Source organism: Aedes aegypti, unplaced genomic scaffold, assembly GCF_002204515.2.
Source record: "Aedes aegypti strain LVP_AGWG unplaced genomic scaffold, AaegL5.0 Primary Assembly AGWG_AaegL5_hic_scaff_856_PBJ_arrow, whole genome shotgun sequence".
NCBI lineage: Eukaryota > Metazoa > Arthropoda > Insecta > Diptera > Culicidae > Aedes > Aedes aegypti.
Genome location: NW_018736554.1, coordinates 1,063 through 11,049, shown reverse-complemented (window position 1 = coordinate 11,049; position 9,987 = coordinate 1,063). Strand labels below are relative to the sequence as shown.

Here is a 9,987-nt window from a genome sequence, read left to right as displayed (position 1 = left end):
AATCGTAATAATTGGTTCATAAACAACGTTCAAAATCTCCCCTAATTTCGTTAACATGTCTCATTCTCCGTACTTTTAAAGTGAAATTTTGAGCACTCACCCCGACGGCACTGCAGCAGCGTCCACGACTAGTCAATTATTCATAACAAATTAAATTTTGTATGAAGCTGCGAGATTGATGAGAAATATAAGATCTAATAAGGTCGGAAATATTATTCCTTCAACTCTTTACCACAAATTTGATGGTCCTGACAAGGTCCGATTGCAGAATGAATAAGCACTGCGGGAAGTTATCACTTGATCGCCATGGTCAAACGGGAAAATCCTCAACGCAAACAGCAACGGGTAGTGGATCCACGCGGCACGTGTCGAAATCTGGAAACTCGAGCGCTTCCGACGCTCGATTAGCAGCAGCTCCTCGGATCAGCAATTCTGGGGGCTTCTGGTATCTGGTTCCTATCGGGCTTGCTTCTTGACCGCCGATGCTGAATTAATCACGGGTCGAAATCTGGAGCGCGGATAAATTTGCGGCGGCGACGACGATGGCTTGGACGCTTCTCCGCGCAGCAGTAGTTTGCCGCTCGGAGAAGCGCCCAAGCCATCGTCATCGCCGCCGCAAATCAATCTTGCGTCTTCCTCTTCCGACGACACAAATTGGACTGTGACGCGGGTGCAAAGCAAAGCGAGAATGACTTCGCTCGACCGTGTTCACAGTCCGACGCAAAAAGAAGACTGGGGGAAGAAGCAGGGATCCATTTGCTTTTATAGTGGGAAGCGACACCGTCGAAAATTGCTCGAACGTGATTGGTTGGATAAGAAAGGGGTCAACATTTATCAAATTTTCAATAGTTAAACAACAAAATTCACTTATCGGATATAATACTAACGATGCGTAGATACATTTCTGATCGAATGATACTAAAATCGTAATAATTGGTTCATAAACAACTGAGTTATTAACGTTCAAAATCTCCCCTAATTTCGTTACATGTCTCATTTTCCGTACTTTTAAAGTGCACCCCAATATAGAAAACAAAGACGTAGTCCTACGTCAAAACCCCCGAACTGCCAACAAAGAGATACATCACCTATTTCTCATACCATCGCCCACTATTTAGCTTGCTCCCTGCCATAAGATAGTGATCTCCATCTTATCTAAGCTGTGATCGCTCATGCTAGTTCAACGATGTCAAGTTGTTCATTTGCTTTTAACCAAGATCCGACAGAGTTTGGATTCCGCACAAGGGATCTTCAACCCTTAAATAGCCGAGTATTCAAACTTGCCGATCATACGCTCCTTGCCTCGTCACATCCGTTCCATCCAAGCCAGTGTGGAAGAGGAAAGTGAGATTTGGCAGATTACTGGTTCCGGTTCATTCTTCTGGTAATAAGATTCATTGATAGAGTTCACACAAAATGCCTAAAACATTGCTTCCATTTCTTCCAGAACCAACCGTGAAACCTTCGCCAATCGATGATATCCGTAATGGATTGTCTTCTTATTCTCGCCAGTCGGGGGCATCTCTGCCGGTTGAGGGCACCCGGCCTTCCTCCGGTGGAGCTCTGCCTTGTTCTTGACACCAACAAAAGCACTGATTACCTGCGTTGCGTTTGCGTGACGCATCCACAGATCCGACAGAGTTTTGATTCCGCACAAGGGATCTTCAACCCTTAAATAGCCGCGTATTTCAAACTAGCCGATCATACGCTCCTTGCCTTCGTCACATCCGTTCCATCCAAGCAGTGTGGAAAGAGGAAGTGAGATTTGGCAGATTACTGGTTCCGGTTCAATCTTCTGGTAATAAGATTCATTGATAGAGTTCACACAAAATGCCTAAAACATTTCTTCCATTTCTTCCAGAACCAACCGGCGAAACCTTCGCCAATCGATGATATCCGTAATGGATTGTCTTCTTATTCTCGCAGTCGGGGCATCTCTACCGGTTGAGGGCACCGGCCTTCCTCCGGTGGAAGCTCTGCCTTGTTCTGACACCAACAACAAGCACTGATTACCTGCGTTGCGTTTGCGTGACGCATCCACAGATTCGACAGAGTTTGGATTCCGCACAAGGGATCTTCATCCCTTAAATAGCCGCGTATTCAAAACTAGCCGATCATACGCTCCTTGTCTTCGTCACATCCGTTCCATCCAAGCAGTGTGGAAGAGGAAGTGAGATTTGGCAGATTACTGGTTCCGGTTCAATCTTCTGGTAATAAGATTCATTGATAGAGTTCACACAAAATGCCTAAAACATTTCTTCCATTTCTTCCAGAACCAATCGCGAAACCTTCGCCAATCGATGATATCCGTAATGGATGTCTTCTTATTCTCGCAGTCGGGGCATCTCTGCCCGATTGAGGGCACCGGCCTTCCTCCGGTGGAGCTCTGCCTTGTTCTGACACCAACAACAAGCACTGATTACCTGCGTTGCGTTTGCGTGACGCATCCACAGATCCGACAGGGTTTGGATTCCGCACAAGGGTTCTTCAACCTTAAATAGCCGCGTATTCAAACTAGCCGATCATACGCTCCTTGCCTTCGTCACATCCGTTCCATCCAAGCAGTGTGGAAGAGGAAGTGAGATTTGGCAGATTACTGGTTCCGGTTCAATCTTCTGGTAATAAGATTCATTGATAGAGTTCGCACAAAATGCCTAAAACATTGCTTCCATTTCTTCCAGAACCAACCGCGAAACCTTCGCCAATCGATGATATCCGTAATGGATTGTCTTCTTATTCTCGCAGTCGGGGCATCTCTGCCGGTTGAGGGCACCGGCCTTCCTCCGGTGGAGCTCTGCCTTGTTCTGACACCAACAACAAGCACTGATTACCTGCGTTGCGTTTGCGTGACGCATCCACAGATCCGACAGAGTTTGGATTCCGCACAAGGGTTCTTCAACCCTTAAATAGCCGCGTATTCAAACTAGCCGATCATACGCTCCTTGCCTTCGTCACATCCGTTCCATCCAAGCAGTGTGGAAGAGGAAGTGAGATTTGGCAGATTACTGGTTCCGGTTCAATCTTCTGGTAATAAGATTCATTGATAGAGTTCACACAAAATGCCTAAAACATTTCTTCCATTTCTTCCAGAACCAACCGCGAAACCTTCGCCAATCGATGATATCCGTAATGGATTGTCTTCTTATTCTCGCAGTCGGGGCATCTCTGCCGGTTGAGGGCACCGGCCTTCCTCCGGTGGAGCTCTGCCTTGTTCTGACACCAACAAGCACTGATTACCTGCGTTGCGTTTGCGTGACGCATCCACAGATCCAACAGAGTTTGGATTCCGCACAAGGGTTCTTCAACCCTTAAATAGCCGCGTATTCAAACTAGCCGATCATACGCTCCTTGCCTTCGTCACATCCGTTCCATCCAAGCAGTGTGGAAGAAGAAGTGAGATTTGGCAGATTACTGGTTCCGGTTCAATCTTCTGGTAATAAGATTCATTGATAGAGTTCACACAAAATGCCTAAAACATTTCTTCCATTTCTTCCAGAACCAACCGCGAAACCTTCGCCAATCGATGATATCCGTAATGGATTGTCTTCTTATTCTCGCAGTCGGGGCATCTCTGCCGGTTGAGGGCCACCGGCCTTCCTCCGGTGGAGCTCTGCCTTGTTCTGACACCAACAACAAGCACTGATTACCTGCGTTGCGTTTGCGTGACCGCATCCACAGATTCGACAGAGTTTGGATTCCGCACAAGGGATCTTCATCCCTTAAATAGCCGCGTATTCAAACTAGCCGATTCATACGCTCCTTGTCTTCGTCACATCCGTTCCATCAAGCAGTGTGGAAGAGGAAGTGAGATTTGGCAGATTAACTGGTTCCGGTTCAATCTTCTGGTAATAAGATTCATTGATAGAGTTCACACAAAATGCCTAAAACATTTCTTCCATTTCTTCCAGACCAATCGCGAAACCTTCGCCAATCGATGATATCCGTAATGGATTGGTCTTCTTATTCTCGCAGTCGGGGCATCTCTGCCCGATTGAGGGCACCGGCCTTCCTCCGGTGGAGCTCTTGCCTTGTTCTGACACCAACAACAAGCACTGATTACCTGCGTTGCGTTTGCGTGACGCATCCACAGATCCGACAGGGGTTTGGATTCCGCACAAGGGTTCTTCAACCCTTAAATAGCCGCGTATTCAAACTAGCCGATCATACGCTCCCTTGCCTTCGTCACATACCGTTCCATCCAAGCAGTGTGGAAGAGGAAGTGAGATTTGGCAGATTACTGGTTCCGGTTCAATCTTCTGGTAATAAGATTCATTGATAGAGTTCGCACAAAATGCCTAAAACATTGCTTCCATTTCTTCCAGAACCAACCGCGAAACCTTCGCCAATCGATGATATCCGTAATGGATTGGTCTTCTTATTCTCGCAGTCGGGGCATCTCTGCCGGTTGAGGGCACCGGCCTTCCTCCGGTGGAGCTCTGCCTTGTTCTGACACCAACAACAAGCACTGATTACCTGCGTTGCGTTTGCGTGACGCATCCACAGATCCGACAGAGTTTGGATTCCGCACAAGGGTTCTTCAACCCTTAAATAGCCGCGTATTCAAACTAGCCGATCATACGCTCCTTGCCTTCGTCACATCCGTTCCATCCAAGCAGTTGGGAAGAGGAAGTGAGATTTGGGCAGATTACTGGTTCCGGTTCAATCTTCTGGTAATAAGATTCATTGATAGAGTTCACACAAAATGCCTAAAACATTTCTTCCATTTCTTCCAGAACCAACCGCGAAACCTTCGCCAATCGATGATATCCGTAATGGATTGTCCTTCTTATTCTCGCAGTCGGGCATCTCTGCGGGTTGAGGGCACCGGCCTTCCTCCGGTGGAGCTCTGCCTTGTTCTGACACCAACAAGCACTGATTACCTGCGTTGCGTTTGCGTGACGCATCCACAGATTCGACAGAGTTTGGATTCCGCACAAGGGTTCTTCAACCCTTAAATAGCCGCGTATTCAAACTAGCCGATCATACGCTCCTTGCCTTCGTCACATCCGTTCCATCCAAGCCAGTGTGGAAGAAGAAGTGAGATTTGGCAGATTACTGGTTCCGGTTCAATCTTCTGGTAATAAGATTCATTGATAGAGTTCACACAAAAATGCCTAAAACATTTCTTCCATTTCTTCCAGAACCAACCGCGAAACCTTCGCCAATCGATGATATCCGTAATGGATTGTCTTCTTATTCTCGCAGTCGGGGCATCTCTGCCGGTTGAGGGCACCGGCCTTCCTCCGGTGGAGCTCTGCCTTGTTCTGACACCAACAACAAGCACTGATTACCTGCGTTGCGTTTGCGTGACGCATCCACAGATTCGACAGAGTTTGGATTCCGCACAAGGGATCTTCATCCCTTAAATAGCCGCGTATTCAAAACTAGCCGATCATACGCTCCTTGTCTTCGTCACATCCGTTCCATCCAAGCAGTGTGGAAGAGGAAGTGGAGATTTGGCAGATTACTGGTTCCGGTTCAATCTTCTGGTAATAAGATTCATTGATAGAGTTCACACAAAATGCCTAAAACATTTCTTTCCATTTCTTCCAGAACCAATCGCGAAACCTTCGCCAATCGATGATATCCGTAATGGATTGTCTTCTTATTCTCGCAGTCGGGGCATCTCTGCCGTTGAGGGCACCGGCCTTCCTCCGGTGGAGCTCTGCCTTGTTCTGACACCAACAACAAGCACTGATTACCTGCGTTGCGTTTGCGTGACGCATCCACAGATCCGACAGAGTTTGGATTCCGCACAAGGGTTCTTCAACCCTTAAATAGCCGCGTATTCAAACTAGCCGATCATACGCTCCTTGCCTTCGTCACATCCGTTCCATCCAAGCAGTGTGGAAGAGGAAGTGAGATTTGGCAGATTACTGGTTCCGGTTCAATCTTCTGGTAATAAGATTCATTGATAGAGTTCGCACAAAATGCCTAAAACATTGCTTCCATTTCTTCCAGAACCAACCGCGAAACCTTCGCCAATCGATGATATCCGTAATGGATTGTCTTCTTATTCTCGCAGTCGGGGCATCTCTGCCGGTTGAGGGCACCGGCCTTCCTCCGGTGGAGCTCTGCCTTGTTTCTGACACCAACAACAAGCACTGATTACCTGCGTTGCGTTTGCGTGACGCATCACAGATCCGACAGGGTTTGGATTCCGCACAAGGGTTCTTCAACCCTTAAATAGCCGCGTATTCAAACTAGCCGATCATACGCTCCTTGCCTTCGTCACATCCGTTTCCATCCAAGCAGTGTGGAGAGGAAGTGAGATTTGGCAGATTACTGGTTCCGGTTCAATCTTCTGGTAATAAGATTCATTGATAGAGTTCGCACAAAATGCCTAAAACATTGCTTCCATTTCTTCCAGAACCAACCGCGAAACCTTCGCCAATCGATGATATCCGTAATGGATTTGTCTTCTTATTCTCGCAGTCGGGGCATCTCTGCCGGTTGAGGGCACCGGCCTTCCTCCGGTGGAGCTCTGCCTTGTTCTGACACCAACAACAAGCACTGATTACCTGCGTTGCGTTTGCGTGACGCATCCACAGATCCGACAGAGTTTGGATTCCGCACAAGGGTTCTTCAAACCCTTAAATAGCCGCGTATTCAAACTAGCCGATCATACGCTCCTTGCCTTCGTCACATCCGTTCCATCCAAGCAGTGTAGAAGAGGAAGTGAGATTTGGCAGATTTACTGGTTCCGGTTCAATCTTCTGGTAATAAGATTCATTGATAGAGTTCACACAAAATGCCTAAAACATTGCTTTCATTTCTTCCAGAAACCAACCGCGAAACCTTCGCCAATCGATGATATCCGTAATGGATTGTCTTCTTATTCTCGCAGTCGGGGCATCTCTGCCGGTTGAGGGCACCGGCCTTCCTCCGTGGAGCTCTGCCTTGTTCTGACACCAACAACAAGCACTGATTACCTGCGTTGCGTTTGGCGTGACGCATCCACAGATCCGATAGAGTTTGGATTCCGCACAAGGGTTCTTCAACCCTTAAATAGCCGCGTATTCAAACTAGCCGATCATACGCTCCTTGCCTTCGTCACATCCGTTCCATCCAAGCAGTGTGGAAGAGGAAGTGAGATTTGGCAGATACTGGTTCCGGTTCAATCTTCTGGTAATAAGATCATTGATAGAGTCACACAAAATGCCTAAAACATTTCTTCCATTTCTTCCAGAACCAACCGCGAAACCTTCGCCAACCGATGATATCCGTAATGGATTGTCTTCTTATTCTCGCAGTCGGGGCATCTCTGCCGGTTGAGGGCACCGGCCTTCCTCCGGTGGAGCTCTGCCTTGTTCTGACACCAACAAGCACTGATTACCTGCGTTGCGTTTGCGTGACGCATCCACAGATCCGACAGAGTTTGGATTTCGTCAGTCAGTGATCTGTCTGGCCCTCATCGACTCTGCCTTGTTGATCATCACTGATTATAGCCCACACGAAAATCGACCCTTGAACTTGTTTGGAATAATATTCCCTGTTGAATATCATAGTCGATGGATTAATTCTATCGGTGTTGCAGTTTTGACCTAAACAAACGGCCCTTTTCAGGGCCACCAATATGTTAAAGAGTTGACGAATAAATATATTTCCCTAGCAAATAAATTATAAACCCAAAACTGCTGCACAATATCGTACCCTAAATGTTACAAATACGTAATTAGAAATTATAAATGTTGAGATAGCAAACAGTTAAAATATAACCGTATCTCATTGAGATTTTTACCGCAGAGAATATCTTAAATCACAAGTTCACGAGCTTCATATATGTTGGAGAACATTTTCAGTAATTTGTTTTGACATACCGAACTAAGAAAGAAAGGGAATATATAATTGGGAAAGTTATTTATCAAAGAATGTAACACACCAGTGGTTAGTATGCAACTATTTTAATATTTGGACTCAAAGCTCCAAAACATCAAAGTGTCCGACATCCACTGTTTCCATTCTTAAATGGCTCCCCGCAGCAGCTTTATATTTTTGCATGCCAATAACACAAAACATCGTAGTCCTACGTCACCAGTTCGTACAACCCCATAGGGCTGTACCCTTATAGTTTTTAAGATTGATAAATGAACATAGAGATAAAAAATATTTCAACAAGAACAACAGGACGAATAAAAATTTATCACGATAAAAAGTGTTAATGTTCAGCTCTCAATGTGTACATGTACATGAAAATAAGTAGCTCTAAATTTGACATAGCAATTATTTTAATAATTCAAGAGATGTAAATTTGTTGGCTAGCTGTCAGCAATATTCTAACTCGTAAACTTGAGTTAAATAAAATCGGTAAATTAAGCGCTAATACCCAGTAAAATTTTCTGAACTACTAGCTTTTAAAGTGAAGTTCAACGACTGAATCTCCGAATTTCAGAAAAATATTGATAAAATTTAATATGTTTGAGTTTATTTCATAACTTAGACAGCTAGTGTTCTAATGATAACTCTTGGGTCAATTTTCTGTCACTCATTGGAAGCTTCAGCTTAAGACCCCCTTGAATAGAAGATTTTTGATTGTTAGTAGTAACCTTGGTAGCCACTGATACAATGCTAATTGATCATTGGGACCTTTTGTTCAAGTAAATAAGAGAGTATTCCGTAACTTGAAATCAGTGGCTGGAAGTCGTGACCCACAGTTTGGGAAACTATGGTCTACCTATGGGGGCCCAGATAGCCGTAGCGGTAAACGCGCAGCTATTCAGCAAGACCAAGCTGAGGGTTGTGGGTTCGAATCCCACCGGTCGAGGATCTTTTCGGGTTGGAAATTTTCTCGACTTCCCCAGGCATAGAGTATCTTCGTACCTGCCACATGATATACGCATGCAAAAATGGTCATTGGCATAGTAAGCACAGTTAATAACTGTGGAAGTGCTCATAAAAAATAAGCTGAGAAGCAGGCTCTGTCCCAGTGGGACGTAACGCCAGAAAAAGAAGGAAGGTCTACCTTCTTTGAGTATCCAAATGAGTTATCTAACACCACATTTTAGATATTGAACTTACTTTGTTTTGACTAAATCAGTACTGCCAGCTTAAAAAACATATGAAAAAATGATAACACTGCATATCAGGTATCAGAAGGCCGGCTCCAAAGGCACGTTCCTCACCAGTGGGAAATTTGTGCCATCGCCATATTTGAGCCTATTTCATCATCTACCCGATGGGAGAGGAAAGGGAAGGGAAAGATGGGAGGAAATAGGAGTGGAGTCCCTTGAAGAGGGAAGATCGCATAAGCGAAATGAGAGCATGTAGCTCCATACCACAATGGGTTCAAACAGCGCCCTAAAAAGGGCACTGTAAAACGCATGAGCGTAAAGAGGCTTATAGCTCATCACCACAGCGGGTTAAGAATAACAGAATGTCCTGAAGATTCAGGCTTCTGAATTCAGTTTCACTTAATAAGTGTTTACCAAGTAATTGGAATCGCATTTGCGAAAAAACTGGACAGTTACATATCAGGTGATACGAAGGTCCATAATCGGAGTCACAACTATCACACACAAATGAGTCAGCACGTTGAATATTTGCCATGTGATAGTTGAGTCGGCAGAGGCCTGTCAATGCTCTGACCAAGAGACTGCAATTCTGCCTTGACAGATTTATTAATACTTCGCCACCCTATGGAGATGGCTCAGTAATGTACAATTTTGTTTGACGTCATGACTCCAATATTGCTTGTGCTGAGTTGCCGCCCAAGAGATTATCTTAAGCTTCACCCAGCACTTCGAAATTGAAATAGCCGGCTCAGGGCCAATGAAGTCATGCGATGCTCCATCGCGAGCTAGCTCAACAGCCAATTCATTCCAGCGATGGAAGAATGGCCATATACCCATACAAGGTTTACAGAGTTGACTGAAATTCAGTTCCTCAATTTGAGTTCGACAATGCGATAACAAGCTTCGACCTTGAGTGGCCGAAGCGAGAGCTTTTATAGCAGCCCTGACTACTGAACAGAAGTATATGACTTACCCA

General features: G+C 45.5%; 1 long non-coding RNA gene across 1 annotated transcript; it reads left to right on the top strand.

Moving 5' to 3' along the window:
• The first annotated feature begins 2,491 nt into the window (after positions 1-2,491).
• On the top strand, positions 2,492-3,585 carry LOC110681426. Its single transcript, XR_002503199.1, has 4 exons — positions 2,492-2,618; positions 2,682-3,027; positions 3,091-3,433; positions 3,497-3,585. It is a non-coding gene; the product is annotated as an uncharacterized LOC110681426 (long non-coding RNA).
• Positions 3,586-9,987: the final 6,402 nt, after the last annotated feature.